We start from the raw sequence: 21,740 nt of genomic DNA on the forward strand, positions 1-21,740 counted from the left end.
GCTTTTTGATGTGCTGCTGGATTTGGTTTGCCAGTATTTTATTGAGGATTTTTGCATCTATGTTCATCAGGGATATTGGTCTAAAATTCTCTTTTTTTGGTTGTGTCTCTTCCAGGCTTTGGTATCAGGATGATGTTGGCCTCATAAAATGAGTTAGGGAGGTTTCCCTCTTTTTCTATTGATTGGAATAGAGTCAGAAGGAATGGTACCAGCTCCTCCTTGTACCTCTGGTATAATTTGGCTGTGAATCCATCTGGTCCTGGACTTTTTTGGTTGGTAGGCTATTAATTATTGCCTCAATTTCAGAGCCTGCTATTGGTCTATTCAGGAATTCAACTTCTTCCTGGTTTAGTCTTGGGAGAGTGTAAGTGTCCAGGAAATTATCCATTTCTTCTAGATTTTCTAGTTGATTTGCATAGAGGTGTTTATAGTATTCTCTGATGGTAGTTTGTATTTCTGTGGGGTCGGTGGTGATATCCCCTTTATCATTTTTTATTGTATCTATTTGATTCTTCTCTCTTTTCTTCTTTATTAGTCTTGCTAGCAGTCTATCAATTTTGTTGGTCTTTTCAAAAAACCAGCTCCTGGATTCATTGATATTTTGGAGGATTTTTTGTCTATCTCCTTCAGTTCTGCTCTGATCTTAGTTATTTCTTGCCTTCTGCTAGCTTTTGAATGTGTTTGCTCTTGCTTCTCTAGTTCTTTTAATTGTTATGTTAGGGTGTCAATTTTAGATCTGTCCTGCTTTCTCTTGTGGGCATTTAGTGCTATAAATTTCCCTCTACACACTGCTTTAAATGTGTCCCAGAGATTCTGGTATGTCATATCTTTGTTCTCATTGGTTTCAAAGAACATCTTTATTTCTGCCTTCATTTCGTTATGTACCCAGTAGTCATTCAGGAGCAGATTGTTCAGTTTCCATGTAGTTGAGTGGTTTTGATTGAGTTTCTTAGTCCTAAGTTCTAGTTTGATTGCACTGTGGTCTGAGAGACAGTTTGTTATAATTTCTGTTCTTTTACATTTGCTGAAGAGTGCTTTACTTCCAACTATGCGGTCAATTTTGGAATAAGTGCAATGTGGTGCTGAGAAGAATGTATATTCTGTTGATTTGGGGTGGAGAGTTCTGTAGATGTCTATTAGGTCTGCTTGGTGCAGAGTTGAGTTCAATTCCTGGATATCCTTGTTAACTTTCTGTCTCGTTGATCTGTCTAATGTTAACAGTGGGGTGTTAAAGTCTCCCATTATTATTGTATGGGAGTCTAAGTCTCTTCCTAAGTCTCTAAGGACTTGCTTTGTGAATCTGGGCGCTCCTGTATTGGGTGCATATATATTTATGATAGTTAGCTCTTCCTGATGAATTGATCCCTTTACCATTATGTAATGGCCTTCTTTGTCTCTTTTGATCTTTGATGGTTTGAAGTCTGTTTTATCAGAGACTAGGATTGCAACCCTTGCTTTTTTTGTTCTCCATTTGCTTGGTAGATCTTCTTGCATCCCTTTATTTTGAGCCTATGTGTGTCTCTGCATGTGAGATGGGTCTCCTGAATACAGCAGACTGATGGGTCTTGACTCTTTATCCAATTTGCCAGTCTGTGTCTTTTAATTGGACCATTTAGTCCATTTACATTTAAGGTTAATATTGTTATGTGTGAACTTGATCCTGTCATTATGATATTAGCTGGTTATTTTGCTTGTTAGTTGATGCAGTTTCTTCCTAGCATTGATGGTCTTTACATTTTGGCATGTTTTTGCAATGGCTGGTACCGGTTGTTTCTTTCCATGTTTAGTGCTTCCTTCAGGATCTCTTGTAGGGCAGGCCTGGTGGTGGCAAAATCTCTAAGCATTTGCTTGTCTGTAAAGGATTTTATTTCTCCATCACTTATGAAACTTAGTTTGGCTGAATATGAAATTCTGGGTTGAAAATTCTTTTCTTTAAGAATGTTGAATATTGGCCCCCACTCTCTTCTGGCTTGTAGAGTTTCTGCTGAGAGGTCTGCTGTTAGTCTGATGGGCTTCCCTTTGTGGGTAACCCGACCTTTCTCTCTGGCTGCCCTTAACATTTTTTCCCTCATTTCAACTTTGGTGAATCTGACAATTATGTGTCTTGGAGTTGCTCTTCTCGAGGAGTATCCTTGTGGCATTCTCTGTATTTCCTAAATTTGAATGTTGGCCTGCTTTACTAGGTTGGGGAAGTTCTGCTGGATGATATCCTGAAGAGTGTTTTCCAACTTGGTTCCATTTTCTCCGTCACTTTCAGGCTCACCAATCAGATGTAGATTTGGTCTTTTCACATAATCCCGTATTTCTTGGAGGCTTTGTTCATTTCTTTTTACTCTTTTTTCTCTACACTTCTCTTCTTGCTTCATTTCATTCATTTGATCTTCAATCACTGATACTCTTTCTTCCAGTTGATCGAGTCGGCTACTGAAGCTTGTGCATTTGTCACATAGTTCTCGTGTCATGGTTTTTGTCTCTATCAGTTCTTTTATGGTCTTCTCTGCATTGATTATTCTAGTTATCCATTCATCCATTCTTTTTTCAAGGTTTTTAGTTTCTTTGCACTGGGTATGTAGTTCCTCCTTTAGCTCTGAGAAGTTTGATCAACTGAAGCCTTCTTCTCTCAACTCATCAAAGTCATTGTCTATCCAGCTTTGTTCCATTGCTGGCGATGAGCTGCGTTCCTTTGGAGGGGGAGATGCGCTCTGATGTTTTGAATTTCCAGCTTTTCTGCACTGCTTTTTCCTCATCTTTGTGGTTTTATCTGCCTTTGGTCTTTGATGATGGTGACGTACTGATTGGGTTTTGGTGTGGGTGTCCTTTCTGTTTGTTAGTTTTCCTTCTAACAGTCAGGACCCTCAGCTGCAGGTCTGTTGGAGTTTGATTGAGGTCCACTCCAGACCCTGTTTGCCTGGGTATCAGCAGCGGAGGCTGCAGAAGATAGAATGTCGCTGAACAGCAAGTGTTGCTGTCTGAATCTTGCTGTGGAAGCTTCGTCTCAGAGGTGTACCCAGCCGTGTGAGGTATGAGGTGTCGGTCTGCACCTAGTGGGGGATATCTCCCAGTTAGGCTACTCAGGGTTCAGGGACCCACTTGAGCAGGCAGTCTGTCCGTTCTCAGATCTTAACCTCTGTGCTGGGAGACCCACTGTTCTCTTCAAAGCTGTCAGACAGGGATAGTTACATCTGCAGAGGTTTCTGCTGCTTTTTGTTTAGCTATGCCCTGTCCCCAGAGGTGGAGTCTACAGAGGCAGGCAGGCCTCCTTGAGCTGTGGTGGGCTCCACCCAATTCAAGCTTCCCGGTGGCTTTGTTTACCTACTTAAGTCTCAGCAATGGTGGGCGCCCCTCCCCCAGCCTTGCTGCCACCTTGCAGTTAGATCTCAGACTGCTGTGCTAGCAATGAGGGAGGCTCCGTGGGGGTGGGATATAATCTCCTGATATGCCATTTGCTAAGACCCTTGGTAAAGCACAGTATTAGGGTGGGAGTTACCCGATTTTCCAGGTGTTGTGTGTCTCAATTTCCCTTGGCTAGGAAAAGGAATTCCCTTCCCCCGTGTGCTTCCCAGGTGAGGTGATACCATGCCCTGCTTCAGCTCTCGCTGGTCGGGCTGCACCCACTGAGCAGCACGGACTGTCCGACACGCCCCAGTGAGATGAACCTGGTACCTCAGTTGAAAATGCAGAAATCACCCGTCTTCTGTGTCGCTTACGCTGGGAGCTGGAGGCTAGAGCTGTTCCTATTTGGCCATCTTGGGCGCCCCCCCGACATAAAAGAATTTAAATGTATAACCAGTTTTCGAATAAAATACTGAAAATATGGTTCACATGTATTCTTTACATTACCAATGAAAGTAGGTAATGTTGCTTAAGAATTATGTAAGTCGCATATTCTATATAAAGATTTGGATTTTTTGTTTTTTATGTGAAATTTCACAAGCTGTAATTTAAAAAAAATTTTTTTTAAATTGGCATCATAATTATATAAATTTTGGGGGTAAAGTGTGATGATTTGATGTATGTAAACAATGTGAGATGAGTAAATAAAGCTAATTTACATATCTGTCACCTCACTTACCATTTTTTTGTGGTAAAACACTTGAAATTTACTCTTATTTTGAAACATATAATATGTGATTAGTGACTGTAGTTACCCTACTGTGCAATTCATCTGAAAATTTATTCTTCCTAAGTGAAACTTGGTACCCCTTAGCCAGCAACTCTCTGTTCCCTTTTTCCCCGTCTTCATCGCCCGGCCACTGGTAACTTCCATTGCGCTCTCCACTTCCATGAGTTTGACTTTTTAAGATTCTGCATATAAGTGAGATCATGCAGTGTTTGTCTTTCTGTGCTTGGTTTCCACTTAGCATAATGTTTTCCAGGCTCATCAATGTTGTCAGGAATTAAAGAATCTTTTTTTTTTTTTTTGTAAGGCTAAATATTATTCCATTGTCTTTATATACCACATTTTCTTTATCCATTCATCCATTCATGGACACTTATGTTGATTCCATGTCTTGGCTATTGTGAGTAATGCTGCAATGAATATGGAAGTGTAGGTATCTCTCTGACATATTGATTTCAGTTCCTTTGGACATATACCCAGCAGTGGAATTACTAGATCATATGATAGTCCTATTTTTAGTTTTTTGAGGAGCCTCCAACAGTTTTCCATAATGGCTATACTAATTACATTTCTACCAGCAGTGTCCAGGGTTCCTTTTTGTCCACAGCTTTGCCAAAACTTATCTTTCATCTTTTTTTTTTTTTTTTTTTTGAGACGGAGTCTCTCTCTGTCACCCAGGCTGGAGTGCAGTGTGTGATGGCACAACCTTGGCTCACTGCAAGCTCCGCCTCCTCGGTTTGAGTGATTCTCCTGCCTCAGCCTCCTGAGTAGCTGGGATAATAGGCATGTGCCACCACGCCCAGCAAATTTTTGTATTTTTAGTAGAGATGGGGTCTCACCACATTGTCCAATCTCGTCTGGAACTCCTGACCTCAAATGATCCACCTGCCTTGGCCTCACAAAGTACTGGGATTACAGGCATAAGCCACCACACTTGGCCTCTTTCATCTTTTGATAATAGCTGTTCTAACAGGTGTGAGGTAGCATCTCATTTTGGTTTTAATTTACATTTTCTTAATGATTGGTGATGCTAAGTATTTTTTCATGAACCTGTTGGCCATTTTTATGTCTTCTTTTGGGAAATGTCTGTTCAGGTCTTTTGCCTATTTTTTAAATTGTGTGTGTGTTTTTTTTTTTTTTTTTTTTTTTTTTTTTTTTTTTTGCTATTGAGCTGAGTTCCTCATATATTTTGGACATTAACCCCTTATGAGATGTGCAGTTTGAAAATATTTTCTCCTACTTCACACATTGTCTCTTTACTTTGTTCATTGATATAATCCCATTTGTCTATTTTTGCCTGTGTCTTCAAGGTCGTATTAAAAAAAAATAACTACTCGGACCAATATCATGGAGCATTTCCCCTATGTTTTATTCTAGTAGTTTTATAGTTTTGGGTCTTATATTTGTGTCTTTAATCCATTTTGATTTGATTTTTATACATGGAGTGAGATAAGGATCAAATTTTATTATTCTGCATATGGACATTCAGTTTTCCCAACACCTTTCCCCATTGTGCGTTCTTGGCATCTTTGTCAAAAATCAATTGGCCATAAATGCATGAGTTTATTTCTGGGCTTTCTGTCTTGTTCTGTTGACTGAAGTATCTGTTTTTATGCCAGTACCATGTTGTTGCAGTTATAATTGTGTTATACTTTGAAATATATATATTTATATATATATTTTAAATATATATTAAAATATTTCAAAGTATATATTTCAGCTGGAGGGTGTGTGATACCTCCAGCTTTGTTCTTTTTGCTCAAGATTGCTTTGGCTATTCAGGGTCTATTGTGGTTCCATGCAGATTTAAGGATTGTTTTTTCTTTCTGTGAAAATGACATTGCAATTTTGATAGGTATTGCATTAAATCTATAGATGACTTTGGATAGTGTGAACATTTTAACTATCAATTCTTTCAATCCATGAATGTGGTACATCTTTTTTTTTTTTTTTGAGACATAGCCTCACCCTGTCATCCAGGCTGGAGTGCAATGGCATGATCTTGGCTCACTGCAACCTCCACCTCCCGGGTTCAAGCAATTCTCCTGCCTCAGCTTCCCGAGCAGCCAAAATTACGGGTGTGCGTCACCACGCCTGGCTGTTTTTTTTCTATCTTTAGTAGAAATGGTGTTTTACCATGTTGGCTAGGCTGGGAACATGGAACATCTTTTAACTGATTTGCATTTTCTTTACTTTCATCAGTGTTCTATAGTTGTCAATATATAGTTCTTTCAACTCCTTGGTTAAATTTACTCCTAAGTATTTTTTTTTTTTATTAGAGACAATTGTTAATGGGATTGTTTTCTTAATTTCCTATTTGGATAGTTTGTTCTTAATGTATAGAAATGCTCTTGATTTTTGTATATTGATTTTATTTCCTATTAGGATGCCTTTTGTTTGTTTTTCTTGCATAACTCTGGCCAGGACATTAAACACTATATTGGAAAAAAAGTGGTCGGAGTGGGCATCCTTGTGGAGAAGCTTTCCACTTTTCACTGTTGAGTATGATGTTAATTACAGATTTATCTTACGTGGCCTTTATTATGTTGAGGTACATTACCTCTGTACCTAATCTGTTGAGAGTTTTTATCATGAGATGGTGTTGAATTTTGTCAAATGCTTTTTCTGCATCTATTGAGATTATCATATGGTTTTTATTCATTTTATTAATATGGTATATCCCACTTATTAATTTGCGTATGTTGAACCATCCTTGCATACAAGGGATAAAGCCCACTTGATCATGTGAGTGATTCTTTTAATTGCTTTTGAATTCGGTTTGCTAGTATTTTGTTGAGGATTTTCACATCTGTGTTTATCAAGGATATTGGGCTCTGATTTTTTTTTTTCTTGTAGTATTCTTGTCTGGCTTTGGTATTAAGGTAATGCTGGCCTTGTAAAATGAGTTCAGAAGGCTTTCTTCCACTTCAGTTTTTTGGAAGAGTTTGAGAAGCACTGGTATTAGTTCTTCTTTAAATGTTTGGTAGAATTCAGTAGTGAAGCCATCTGGCCCTGGGCCTTTTTTTTGATAGGAGGCTTTTTATTACTGAGTCAACCTCCTTGCTCATTAGTGGTCTGTTCAGATTTTCTACTTCTTTATGATTCAGTCTTGATAGGATGTATGTGTCTAGGAATCTGTTCACTTCTAGGTTATCCAATGTAATATCTAGGTTATTATATGTTGGCATATAATTTTACATAGTAGTTTCTAATTACCCTTTGTATTTATTTGGTATCAGTTGTAATGTCTCCTCTTTCATTTCATTTTTGTTTTGTTTTAAATAAGCAGAAGTTTTTAGCTTTAAGACTTTAAAAAGTAGTTGTTATTGCTTTCTAATAGCACAACAAATGTAAATTTGTTGAGGGATATTTGAAACATACAGAAAAGTGTAGAAGATAAAATCATTGTCCAGACCTATTCATTGCTAATATTAACATTCATCTTTTTTCTAGTTGTATATTTTAAATTGTCTTCATATTCTTCTTATAGTATATTCCTCTATTTTTCTTTTATATTTTGAACATTTTGAATATTCTTCTAAATCATTCATTATAATGGCTGCAAATGTATCCTATTGATGTATCATAATTTAAGCATTTCTTTATTTTTAGTCATTTATATTAATACTTTTTGTATAAGCTAAAACTATCATGAGACAAAAGTATGGTCATAATCATTATCTTCCCATTATATGATGATGTGATGAGTTCAGAGGATTTTATTTATTTGAGTTTTCTTTCTTTCTTTTCCTGGTTAGTCTAGCTAAGGGTTTGTCAATTTTTTTTGTCTTTTCAAAAAGTGAACTCTTAGTTTTGGTGATTTTTTTTCTATTGTTTCTAGTCTCTATTTCATTTGTTTTGGCGCTAATATTTGTTATTTTCTTTCTTCTGCTAACTTTGGACTTGGTTCTTTTTCTAGTTTTTTGAGGTTTAACATTAGATTGTTTGAGATTTTTTCTTTTTTGATAATAGGCATTTATTGTTACGTATTTCCCACTCAGAACTGCTTTTGTCAGCATCCTATTAGTTTTGATATGTTGTGTTTCCATTTTTGTTTGTCTCAAAATATAGTTTGATATCCTTTTTTTCCCCTCTGACCTATTGTTTGTTTAGGAGCATGTTGTTTAATTTCCACATATTTGTGAATTTTCCAAGATTTCTTGTTATTGATTTCTAGTTTTATGCCATTGTGATCAGAAAAAATACTTGATATGATTAAAATCCTCTTAAATTTGTTAAGACTTGTTTTGTGGCCAATCCTGAAGAATGTCCCATGTGTGCTTGAGAGGAATGTGTATTTTCTTGCTGTAGGATGTGATGTTTTGCATATGACTGTGAGGTTCGTTTGATTTAAAGTGTAATTGAAGTTCAGTGTTTTCTTGTTGATTTTCTATCTAGATGATCTGTTCATCATTGAAAGTGGGGTATTGAGGTCCTCTACTCGTATACTATTGCAGTCTATCTCTCAGATCATGTAATAATTGCTTTTTATATTTAGGTGTTCCAATGTTGGGTGTGTATATGTTTACAATTATGTCCTCTTAATGAAATGACCCCTTTATCATTATATAATGACCTTCTTTGTCTCTTTGTGTAGCTTTTGACTTAAAGTCTATTTTGTCTGATACATGTATAACTACCCTTGCTCTCTTTTGGTTTCCATTTGCATGGAATAACTTTTCCATCCCTCCACTTTGTCTATGTATTTCCTTACTAGTAAAACGAGTCTCTCATAGATAGCATATAGTTGCCTTTTTATTTTATTTTTTTAAACCCATTCAGCCACCCTATGTGTTTTGACTGACGACTTTAATCCATTTACATTCAGGGTAATTGCTGATAGGTAAGGACTTGCTACTGCCATTTTGTAATTTGTTTCTGTTTGTTTTGTAGATATGTTTTTTCTTCCTCTCTTGCTACTTTCCATTGTGGTTTGATAATTTTCTGTGGTAGTATGCTTTGAATCTTTTCCTTTTATGTTTTGTGCAACTATTATAGGTTTTTGTTTGTGTTTACCATCAGGTTTACATAAAACATCTTGTACTAGCTGGGCATGGTTGTACGTACCTGTAGCCCCATCTACTTGGAAGCATGAAGTGGGAGAATCACTTTGGCCCAGGAGTTTGACTCCTGTCTGGGCAATATAGCAAGACTCCATCTCTTTAAAAAATAATCATAACAAAAAAAACCAAAAAATATTATTATAACAGGCTGTTTTAAGGTGATAACAACTTAACTTTTATTGCATATAAAATCTCAGTACTTTAACTTCCTCCCTCCAATATCTTTTATGATTTAGATGTCAAATTTTACATCTTTTTGTAATTTGGATTCCTTTAACAATTTATTATAGCTGCATTTGTTTTTAATAGTTTTGTTTTTTAACTCTCATAATACAGAGAAAATTCCTTTACACATCATCCTTACAGTATTATTCTGAATATGACTATGTCTTACTTATACCATTTAGTGCTTTTTGCTTTTATAAGTTTTATGTATCAATTAGGAGGCTTTTATTTCAGCTTAGCTCCCTTTAGCGTTTCCTGTAAGGCAGGCCTAGTGGTGATAAACTTCCTTAGTTTTTGTTTGGGAAAGTTTTTATTTATCCCTTATTTCTGAGGAATAGCTTTGCTGAGTGACATATCCTTGGTTGCCAGTTTTGTTTTCCTTCTGCACTTTGACTATATTATCCCACTCTTTTATGGCTTGCAGGGATTCTGCTGAGAAATCTACTGATTGCTGTTTTGGGACTCCCTTGAATGTGATACATTTCTGATCTCTTACCACTTTCAGGATTTTTTGTCTTTGTTTTGTTATTTTAATTTAATATAATTTAATTTTGAGGCAGAGTCTTGTTTTGTCACCCAGACTGGAGTGCAGTGGCATGATCTCGGTTCACTGCAGCCTCCTGGGTTCAAGTGATTCTCCTGCCTCAGCCTCGTGAGTAGCTGAGACTACAGGTGTGCGCCACTATGCCAGCAAATTTTTGTATTTTTAGTAGAGATGGGGTTTCACCATATTGGCCAGGCTGGTCTTGAACTCCTGACCTCGTGATCTGCTTGCCTCAGCCTCCCAAAGTGCTGGGATTACAGGTGTGAACCACCGCGCCCAGCCATCTTTGTTTTGGTAGTTTGATTATGATTTGTCTTCGTGCACTCATCTTTGGCTTGAATTTAATTGGAGATCTCTGAGCTTTCTATACCTGAATGTTGTCATATTTCTACAAATTTTGGAAACTTTCAGCCATATTTTCTTAAATATATTTTCTGGGCCTTTTTCTTTATCATATCTTTCTTAGAATTATATTAGAAGAAAGTTAGTTCTCTTGATGGTGTCCCATAATTTATGTAGGCTTTCTTTATTCATTTTTCATAGATCTCCATTTTCTTCAGGGTCCATTATTGGAGCTTTATTAGTTTCTTTTTGTTGTGTCACATTTCCCTGATTCTTTCTAAACCTTGATGTCTACACATTTGAGGAAATGGCCACCTCGTGAGTAGCTGAGACTACAGGTGTGCGCCACCATGCCAGCAAATTTTTGTATTTTTAGTAGAGATGGGGTTTCACCATATTGGCCAGGCTGGTCTTGAACTCCTGACCTCGTGATCTGCTTGCCTCAGCCTCCCAAAGTTCTGGGATTACAGGTGTGAACCACCGCGCCCAGCCATCTTTGTTTGGTAGTTTGATTATGATTGTCTTGGTGCACTCATCTTTGGCCCAGTCTCTGAGCCCAGCACACAGCCCTGCCCAGCTATAGATTAAAAACAGCAGTACTTCCCAGCCAGGGAAAACAACATGCAACCCTGTGCAATCAGAGGCTATCACAGAGCCCAGTCAATAGCTCCACCTAACTGTGGAGTCCAGCTAGTGATCTGTCTTATCAGACCACAGAGTATAGCCAGAAGTTCCACTCGACCTCAAAGCACAGGCAGCAGGCTGGCCCAACAGCAACCCAACAGCAAGGTCTACCTGTCTGGGGTTGTTACCAGCTAGCCCATCCATAATCAAATGCTAACTAACTAGTGAAGCTCTACCACTGTGAAAGAAAACCTTCAAGGCCAAAAGAGGTGCCTATTGATTGTAACTTGCTGGATGAGGCCTGGTTGCCGGCGGATTGACTTTTGGTAAGGGTGTTGCAGTGGTTTGAAGCGGGTATGTGTTGGTACATGTCCTTAGTCATACCACCTGAACAGTTTCAAGGGAACTAGATCGTTTCAGAAACTTTTTCTTTATCATATCTTTCTTAGAATTATATTAGAAGAAAGTTAGTTCTCTTGATGGTGTCCCATAATTTATGTAGGCTTTCTTCATTCATTTTTCATAGATCTCCATTTTCTTCAGGGTCCATTATTGGAGCTTTATTAGTTTCTTTTTGTTGTGTCACATTTCCCTGATTCTTTCTAAACCTTGATGTCTACACATTTGAGGAAATGGCCACCTCTTTGGCCTTGAAGGTTTTCTTTCACAGTGGTAGAGCTTCACTAGTTAGTTTAGCATTTGATTATGGATGGGCTAGCTGGTAACAACCCCAGACAGGTAGACCTTGCTGTTGGGTTGCTGTTGGGCCAGCCTGCTGCCTGTGCTTTGAGGTCGAGTGGAACTTCTGGCTGTACTCTGTGGTCTGATAAGACAGATCACTAGCTGGACTCCACAGTTAGGTGAAGCTATTGACTGGGCTCTGTGATAGCCTCTGATTGCGCAGGGTTGCATGTTGTTTTCCCTGGCTGGGAAGTACTGCTGTTTTTAATCTATAGCTGGGCAGGGCTGTGTGCTGGGCTCAGAGACTGGGCGAGGTTCTGCTCAGCCATTCGGGATGGGCCAGGCTATGATCTAGAGAAATGCATGGCACTTAAGCACTCAGTGCTTAAGCAAAGCACTGAGTCTTTGTGGGGTCACCATGCAGCTGCTGGGGTTGAGTGGGGCCAGGTAATTTCCTCCACAGATATTCATTCATTGACCTGCACTTGCCTCCCAGCCTGGGAAGCCTTAAGCAGAACATGAAGGCTTGGTAGGGTTAGCCTAGTTGGCTGCTGGGGTTGGGTGGGGCCAGTTGCTACCCTCCTTAGGTAATCACTGACCTGCCCTTGCTGCCTGGCCTGGGGAGGGCTTAAGGAACACCAGAGCTAGGTGGGGAAGCTGGCTAGGGAATGAAGCCTGTTAGATCAGTTGACTGTACTTCCTGCAGGACAATGCTAATGCTGTTGGCTAGTTTCTCTGGTGGAGTGCCTCCATTGGCTAGAATGCAGAGCCACTGCCAAGATCCATGTGCTCGCTTCTGTGAGTCTCACTTTTGTTCTTTGTTTCTGGCTGATCCTAGGTGGTCTAGCGCTGCCTGCACTCCCAGTGTTTCCTGGGAGATAATAATGAGTGGGCTTCCTGCTCAGGGTCCCAGAGTGTTGGGGAAGCTGAATGTTTGCCTCTAACTCTCTTTTCCCACTGTAGAAACTGTGGGCCCAGGGGAATCCTCTGTGTGTGGTACTGTGCTGGCTTGACGTGTGGTAGGGTTTGGGGGAGTGGTGATGATGTGGTTAAAGTGAAACCATTCCTCTATTCCACTTACCCCTTGAATGAGGCTTTTTTGCAGTTATGTGGTCCGAGGGGGTGTCCCAGCCTTTCAAGTTCAAGGAGTTCGGGAGTATTAATGAAGATATTCTTGTCTGTAAATAGTTAGTTGTTGGTTGGATTTTTGTTGGGGGTATGGGAGCTGAGCAACTCCCATTGTGCCATCTTGCTGACTGGAACTTCCAGCTGTAATGTTTTTATCTAGCAGCAGAGTTCACTTACAAATGCAATTCAGTTAGATGGGTGTGGCTTGCTTTCTCCACACCAAAGATCTTCATTTAATAAACGAACTATGAAAACTTTGTTCTACTCTGAAATTGCAGTATATTGTCCTTCTTTTTAGATAAAGGATTTTTATTAGAGAGAAAGTATCTGAATCTCCTCTGACTTCTGTAATCAAACTTACTAAATGGAATGCAGTGGTTTCTTGTGTATGGGATCTCATTCCCATGGAGTCCATATGTAGGGGGGTTTAGAACAGTAATTTGCTAAAATATGACTTTATTTTTATGTGAACATGAGTCACACTGATGCATATCTGTCACTGGGTAGAGCATGACAAGATGGAATGAATTGGAACTTAATGTGACTTAATGGAAAGAAGCTATGGAGACATAGAACATGGCTCTGATTATACCAGATAATCTTAATATGCAATTATGACAACCCTATGAGTATGGAGGATTAAGATGTCATAGGTATGAATATGTGAACCATATTTTGCTTTCTGTTTATTACATAATAAGCTCTAAGGAATAGATCCTACATTATTACTTTGAGCATGTTAGAATATCTGAAGTTGGAGTTTTACTAACCTCATTATTTATAATTATTAAAATAACTTGCTGATCAATTTTATTCTGAAATACTAAATTGTACATTATGTGCTTTCTACAAAAGTGTGCATCAAAACTGAATGCTGTGTCAGTTTTCTTGACAAAAAACCCTTTGAAGATGTAACTAATGAGGAGTTGCTGCGTGTTCGGCTGTTACATTTCTGTTCTACCTCCTCGGCAAATAGATACACAACAGTGTGATTCTGATTAGATTTCTGGAAGCAGAGAGGAAGAAAATAAGTAAAGCCACTTATTGTTTCTCTTTCAATAGCAAGTATACTGATATGTAGTTGTCTTTTCCCTGATGTGCTGAGGTCTGTTTCAGCTCTTTCAATTCTGCTTCTAAAAGGCGGAGTCAGATAAGGCTTCAAAACAAGAACCAATCTCAGTGACCCTGAAGACCAATTTAAATAGTGGTATTGAAAAATAAGGATTTGCTTATCTGTTGTATTAAAAGTTTTCAGTGTGAAACACATTATCAATACTTGTGCTTTAAGCTTCATGGTAACAATTATTATTTGAATTTTTGAATACAAGGTTCAGTAAATTCAGCATTGTACTCACTAGTTACTGGGGTTTTAGGGGATCAGTAAATAGTACTCTTCTCTTCCCCACTTGGGTCAGAACCAATTGAGAGAGAGAGAGAGATTCTGACCAATGGCGATCAAGGAGGTTTGCTTTATTGCTGATGAAATGTAGAGGATTGTCATGATCCGGGTGGGCAGCCAGACAGGCTTCTAATGCTATGCCTTTAAAATAAACGTACCCAACCAGTCACTGGCAGAGATCAGAGATGGAAAACCTCAGGCATCATCTGTGGAAACCTGTGCATGTGAAACCAATGGGATGGAGGAGCAAAGCATGGAGCCTTGGGGAGCAGGGTCAGGTGGGAGTTGGGTGCTGACTCCGGAGGAGGCAGGAGCTGAGCTGTGCATGCCATTTCATCCCCCAAACTTAGCTTCCCGCGGACAGTGTGGAGGGTGTGAAGTGAGGCCAGGATGCTTCCACTGCAAGTTCCTCCTTACGGGAGCATGAGGAGAGTGGGAGTAAGTGTTCTCAGGTCACACTTAACCTCAGAGACAATCCTGAATGTACTGGCACTTCCGAAGCAAAAAGCATCAGGTCTGTGGGTTAGTGTGGTGTTTAATCAAATTATCTTGTACTGAGTTGCTTTCTAGGTAATCAAAGCAAAAGCCATGTGTGCTTGTGTAGTATTCTCCCTTCCTACTGAGCGTTTGAGCTAATTATTAACAGAAATGCATAAAATAAAGATGAACATGGTATTAGCAAATAACAAACATAGTAAAATAGGGCAAAAAGCGACACAAAATCGGTTGTGCAGTAAAAAACGGGGACAGAACTGCACTAATTATTTAAGAAAAACAAAGTGGAATTTCTCATAGGACCTGTTGAGTGAACAGTATTCTTGAAAAATTCTAGAAGTTAGCAGGGAGGAAGGGATAGGGAGTTACTGGTTAAAGGATACAAAATTACAGCTATATAGGAGGAATAATAAGTTCTAATATTCTATAGCACTATATGGTGACTGTAGTCAACAATAATATGTATTTTCAGATATCAGCTAGAAGAGAGGATTTTGAATGTTCTTAACACAAAGAAATGATAAATGAGATGATAGGTATGCAATTTACCTGATTTGACCCCTAGACATTGTATATATTAAAATATCACTGCGTACTGCATAGATATGTACAATTATGTGTGAGTTTAAAAGTCTATAGTAAATGCAATAAGAGTCATATAAGTTTTGTTTTCTTTTTTTAAATAATACCTCTGAATGAAAACCGGAGTGACCAACTGTCTTGGATTGCTCAGAAGTGTCGTGGTTTTACCGTTGAATGTCCCATGTCCCAGGAAATCCTCAGTCTCTAGCAAACTGGAATGGTTGGTCACTCTAAATTGAAACTGTGAACATAAAACCAAAGAGCAAATTAGTTACTCAAAGGACCAAACTAAGGGAGTCCAAGTAAGTAGCAGAATCCCAGGCTAGAACCTAGATTAGCAGAGGGAGGGTGGCCTACCACCCACCAGTGGGATGGTGGCCTAGTGGTTAGGAACAGTGGTTCTGGGTAGGGAAGACCTGGGTTTGAATCCTTGCTCTGCTGCTAGATGGAGAGCTTAGGCAAGTTACTTAATTTCTCTCTCTCTGCTCTACACTTTGATTCCCTTATCTGTAATATAAGATGGCCTAATACCCTGGAGGGTTGTAATGAGGATCAAATGAGAACATCCACATAAAATGATTAGCTCTGTGACTGGACTTGGTTGGCTTACATGGCATTTAACATTGTCATGAGATTTTTCCATGAAAGCCTGGATCTCTGACATATTTCTGACAAATCAGCAAGTTCTACCACCACCCACGGGAGCTGAGTAGCAGATGCTCCCCTTAGAAGGCATGTGTATTCTCCAAGAGGGCACAGCCCCCACCTGGCCCTCTCTACTTCATGGGCTTGGTCCTTTGGAGACACTGAGTTTCCATTCCATGTTGTAAGTCTCCTCTGCTTGTAGTGCAGTCCGACCGCCACTGGGAGCTTGTTAGAAATGCAGGGCCCCTAAGGGCCCACCCACAACCTGAGGCATGAGAATTTTCATTTTAATAAGATCCCTGATGATGCTTCCCGGCGATGAAGTTTGAGAAGCACTGTTACAAACCACAGAGCGTTATTCCTAACCACGGTGAGCGTCAGGATCATCTGGGGAGTTTTTTGCTTGTTTGTTTTCTAGCTGTGTCCAAGGACCTATCCAGACTTGCTGAAATCAGAGTTCCTGGGTTGGAATGTCCAGGCTGCTAAATTAATGCTAGTGACAGGATTTCACTGTGAACACTTGAGAACTATAGATTTCACTTTAGATGAAAGATAGCTAATTATGTTATCTTGTTGGGATCCTCAGTTAAAAAAAAAGTTTTACTAATAATGACGATTATATAATCTGAATATATTTGAGGTTGCAATTTTGCCTATTGATTGTAACTTGCTGGATGAGGCCTGGTTGCCGGCAGATTGACTTTTGGTAAGGGTGTTGCAGTGGTTTGAAGGGGGTATGTGTTGGTACATGTCCTTAGTCATACCACCTGAACAGTTTCAAGGGAACTACATCGTTTCAGAAAATTTTCTTCGTTATAATGTAGTCTTACTGGTTTGCAGGAGAGCAGTGAGATTCTAGAAACAGTGACCCTATTAGCTGATTTTTTTCCATTAAAAATATTTTGGATAGCTCTTAGGGAAGTCCTTAACTCATCATTGCCTTAATAGTTTTCTGATTGTCTCAAACAGGGTGTGCCTTCAGACCTAATAGTTATTATTTGTTAAATTACTTTTCCAAGGCTACACATTTGCTTCTTCAGTGCCCTTAGTGACTTAACCTCCCTTTGTATGGTCAAACCAACCCTCTTCCAGAGTTTATTTGGCCAAGATATCAGAGATGCTGTATTAGAAATTTCTAGTGTTAATACATTTTTTAATATAAAACCTTACTGTATAGTAAGTTTATATTTGATTAATTTACATTTTCAATTTACTTTCAACTAATTTTTCTTTAATTCTTCTTAAGGTAGACTTTTCATATAAATATTTGCTCTTGATCATTTTCTTTATCATTTTGTTTAGCAGTATGAAATGAACAAAGGCATGCTTGAGAGTTTTGATATTTAATTGTAATGTCCTTATCACTTTATCAATTATTGGAAACTTCTGATTCTGTTGCTTCATTCAAATTGGGTAAAGTAAAAAGTTACTGAAGATCCGCTATTGTGACTGTAAACTAGATCTATGGACTAGTGGTGTCAGCATCAGCTGGAAGCTTGTTAGAAATGTAGAGTCTCAGCCAGGCACTGTGGCTCACGCCTGTTATCCCAGCACTTTGGGAGGCCCAAACGGGCAGATCACCAGAGGTTGGGAGTTTGAGACCAGCCTGACCAACATGGAGAAACCCCGTCTCTACTAAAAATACAAAATTAGCCGAGTGTGGTGGCGCACGCCTGTAATCCCAGCTACTCGGGAGGCTGAGGCAGGAGAATCGCTTGAACTTGGGAGGTGGAGGTTTTGGTGAACTGAGATCATGCCATTGCACTCCAGCCTGGGCAACAACAACAAAAAGAAAAGTAGAGTCCCAGGCCCACTGCAGACCTACTGAATCAGAGCCTGAATTTTAAGATACCCCAGCAGGTGATTTGTGTGTATGTTAAAGAGTGAGAAGCTCTGGACTAAATGATTTACTACTTACTTCTACTTTAGGATGATCAAAAATAGATGGTGGTGGTGAAAATAATGTACAGAAAGTATCTTCTTTCCCGTCTGCTGAATCTCTGCTTTTTTCTTCTTAAATTTCTTTTTAATGAAGATACTGCTGTATCCACATTGTCTCATGATCTCTCCAACCATCCATGTTGTCATTCTTTTGGGCAACCTTCCTCTTAGAGCAAGCTTGCCCTGGGGCCCTCCTTTGAGTTCTCTACTCTTTCCTCATTAATATTTTATTTGGAGACACATATAGCCAGTGAGGAACTATCTATGCTTTGCATACTTTTGATTGTCCAGTCTCTCTACTTGCATCTGCCTGGAGCCAGTCTGTCATTTAAGCTATACTGAGTCTGTTCCTTAGCTGGTGCTGCCTCTTACCTCTGGCTGCATGTTAGAACCACCTGGTGAGATTTAAAACAGATTAGCACCTTGGTTCCGTCACAGATGAATTAAATCAATTTCTAGAGGTGGGTTCTGGCAGTGGTCGTTTAAGTCAGTTTCTGAGAACAGGGTCTGGGTGATTCTGTTGTGCAGCCATGCTTTAAAACCCCAGGGCCCCATGATATTCATTCTTCATCCATCTACCATCCATTCATTCATCGATCTACCCCACAAACACTTCATGAGTTTCTACTGTGTATTAGATGCTTTTCTAAGTTCCAAGAGTTTTTCAGCCTCAGCACTGTTAGCACTTTTAGCTGGACATTTGAAGGACTATCTGATGCATTGTAGGGTGTTTAATGGAATCCCTGGCTTTTACTCACTTGATGTCAGTAGTGACCTCTGCAGTTATGACAAACAAAAATCTCCCCAGAAATTGCAAAAAAAAAAAAAAAAAAAAAAAAAAAAAAATTCTTTGGGGGCAGAACTTCCCCCAATTGAGGACCATTGTTCTAGGTCTATTGATGAAAAATTTTATTACTCAGTCTAGGTCTATTGATGAAAAATTTTAAGTGCCTAAAGACAGACGCTTAAAACAGGTAATTACAGTAGGGTAGGACAAGCATAGTAAGAGCTTCAGGACAAAGTACATAGACAACACTACAGAGGGATGGGAGTGGCGTTTAAGCTGAGCCTCCAAGGATTAGTGGTTATACGCTGGGTGTGCAAAAAGGAGAACACTGCATAGTGAGAATAGCACTTACGAAGATGTGGAATTATTATGGGATATTGTGATCCACTTTTCATTCATCCCACCTCCCTCTACCTGCTGTTTAATAGTTCTCCTTGTGTTGACAGTATCACTACATTTATCACTTTGCTATGAAACTGCAAGTCATCTGCCCTTAATTACAAGGTTGAGTCTTCTTTTAATAACAGCTTTATTGAGATATAATTTATATATTTGTATTAGTTTCCTATGGTTGTCACAACAAATTACCACGACAGAAATTTATTCTGTCACAGTTTTGGAGGCCAGAATTTTGAAATCAAGGTGTCACCAAGGCCACACACCACCTGGAGGCCGTAGGAGAGAATGCTAGAACGCTTCCATGCTTCTTCCAGCTTCTCCTGGCTATGGGCACTCCTGGCTTTGTGGCCATGTCACTCCAGTCTCTGCCTCCGTCTTCACATTGCCTCCCTCTATCTGTGTGTGTTAATCTCCCTCTGTCTTTTTTGTATAACAACACTTCTTACTAAATACAGGGCGCACCCAGAGAATCCAGGATGATCTTCTTATCTCAAGATGCTTAATTTAATTGCATCTAGAAAGACCCCTTTCACAAGTTACAGGGATGAAGATGTGAGTTTTTGGGAGCCACCGTTCACCAGCTTCCTACAATTCATCCAATTAAAAGTGTACAATTCAATGGTTTGTAGTATATTTACAGAGTTGTACCTCCATCACCACTATCAATTTTATATTTTTTTCATCCCCCACAATGCAACATTGTAGGTATTAGTAATCACTTCCCATTTTTCCCCAACCCCAGCCCTAGGCAATCACCAGTCTTTCTGTGAATTTGCCTAGTCTGAACATTTCGTATAAATAGAATCATATGGTATATGGCCTTTTGTGACAGGCTTCTTACACTTAGCATAATGTCTTCAAGATTCATCCATGTTGTAGCATGTATCCATACTCCACTCTTTTCCATTGTTGAGTAAGTCTCAATTATATGGATATATCACATTTTCTTATCCATTCATCATCTGATGGACATTTGGGTTGTTTCTACTTTTTGTCTATTACATACAATGTTGATATGAACACTTGTGTACAAGTTTTTGTGTGGATGTATGCTTTCATTTCTCTTGGGCATATACCTAGAAGTGGAATTGCCAGGTCTCTGGTAACCTTCTCAGGAACTGCCAGACTGTTTCTAAAGCTGCTGCACCATTTTCCATTCCTACCAGTCGTGCATGAAGGTTCCAGTTTCTCCTGTTTCTTTTTGTCTTTTTAAAATTTAGTTCTATTGTCAATTCTGCGTTTTCTGATAACCTTCTCACCAAGGGTAGAAAAAGATTTCCATTCCATTTCTGTTAATGTCACAATTTTTTTTCTCACTTTAAGAAATGAAAGGCGATCAGCTCTTATTTATTCTACATATAACGTTTACTTTTGGTCTCACTCTACTTCCCGAAAACTTAGTAGAAAGCAAAATATTAACTTCTGTGTGTGTCTCCACATCCATAGTCATTTTAGCTCCAAAACCTGTAGTGTTCTCCCTGAGCTGTAAGCTCAATGAGAGTAGGCACCCTGATTTTCTATTTTTCTTGTAAACTCTCTGCAGCTTGTGGTGACTATTCAATAAGTATTAAATGAGAGTGTGATTATTGCCTCATGTGTAAAAGGATTTAATATTTTACAGGCTGAGTTATTTTTCTTAATTATGCATACATTTGTGAATCTCTAATAACTGTGGTTATTGTTTTTATGTGCAGATGAGCGGGAGACTAAAGATGCAGCAGAAGAATGTAAAGAACCCTAATCAAGGACTTGCTGGGTGTGCTTTTAAGAAAGTTGGTAATTAAGTTAAATTACATTTTTGATGGAATTATTTGAATTCAATGAATGCATTGTAGAGACTATTCTTTACTGATTTTGACATTTGGAGTCGCTCTTTGTGGATTATATTTCCTTGATACTTTTGAGACTTGGGGTGTAATTGTTCAAGGGTTTTTGCTCATTAAAATTTCTGGGACCATTGTTTATAAATTTATTGCAATCCTACAATGTTAGGATTCATTATAAAAACCGACATTTTAACGTATACTTGTCAGGGTAAAACTTGTTGAACTGCTGTGATTGTCCTGTATTCAATTTTGTATGTTTCACCTCTACTGGGATTCAGACAGATCATGGTGGTCACTGGGAATTTTTGCTGTGGCCCTGCTTTTCCTTCTTCCCACCTGTGTCATGTCTGTGAAATTGGTACAACCTGTCATTAGATGAAATGAATTGCCTCAACAAAGCAATGTTAGAAGAGCCTTTACTATCTTATTGGTGATGACACGTTTCTTAAGTAGGAATTTGACTGAATTATTTGATATATTACTTTGTTAATAATAGCCAACAATAGTTTATTTTCTTTCAGAGTTTGGGCCTTTTAGATCGCATCAAATAAAAATGAGCTACTTAAAAGAAAGTCTGCAGCGCTATTTTAAGAGAGATAATTTAGTTACAAGTCAGTAACTTAGACTCACGAGAAAGTGTTATGTTGACATTCCATAAGATGAGTTGGCATTAGAATTGGAAGTCCAGTTTATTTCTGAATCAAAAAAATGAGCAGGCTATTGTGCTGCCTTTAATAAAATGTGGAGTAATGTATACATAACATTATTTTTGCTGGCACATGTTCATCCACTGATAGTGAATAACATTAATGATTGCTTATATGGAAGTTCCTTGACTTTTTAAAATGAGGAATTCTATAGCTGCTGTTTTCAGAGGTATTGATAGGCAGTTTCTTTTTCCAGACACTCTATTTCAGTTTACTGTTTGTTCATTTAAAA

General features: G+C 38.7%; 1 protein-coding gene across 1 annotated transcript in view; it reads left to right on the plus strand.

The window, feature by feature from the left end:
• FSIP1 (fibrous sheath interacting protein 1) overlaps window positions 1-20,943 on the plus strand; it is a 192,691-nt gene extending 171,748 nt beyond the window's left edge. Inside the window, exon 13 of the mRNA XM_030931580.1 lies at window positions 20,670-20,943. The gene's annotated coding sequence lies outside the window, so the exon portion shown is untranslated. The remainder of the gene's footprint in view (window positions 1-20,669) is intronic.
• Window positions 20,944-21,740: the final 797 nt, after the last annotated feature.

Source organism: Rhinopithecus roxellana, chromosome 5, assembly GCF_007565055.1.
Source record: "Rhinopithecus roxellana isolate Shanxi Qingling chromosome 5, ASM756505v1, whole genome shotgun sequence".
NCBI lineage: Eukaryota > Metazoa > Chordata > Mammalia > Primates > Cercopithecidae > Rhinopithecus > Rhinopithecus roxellana.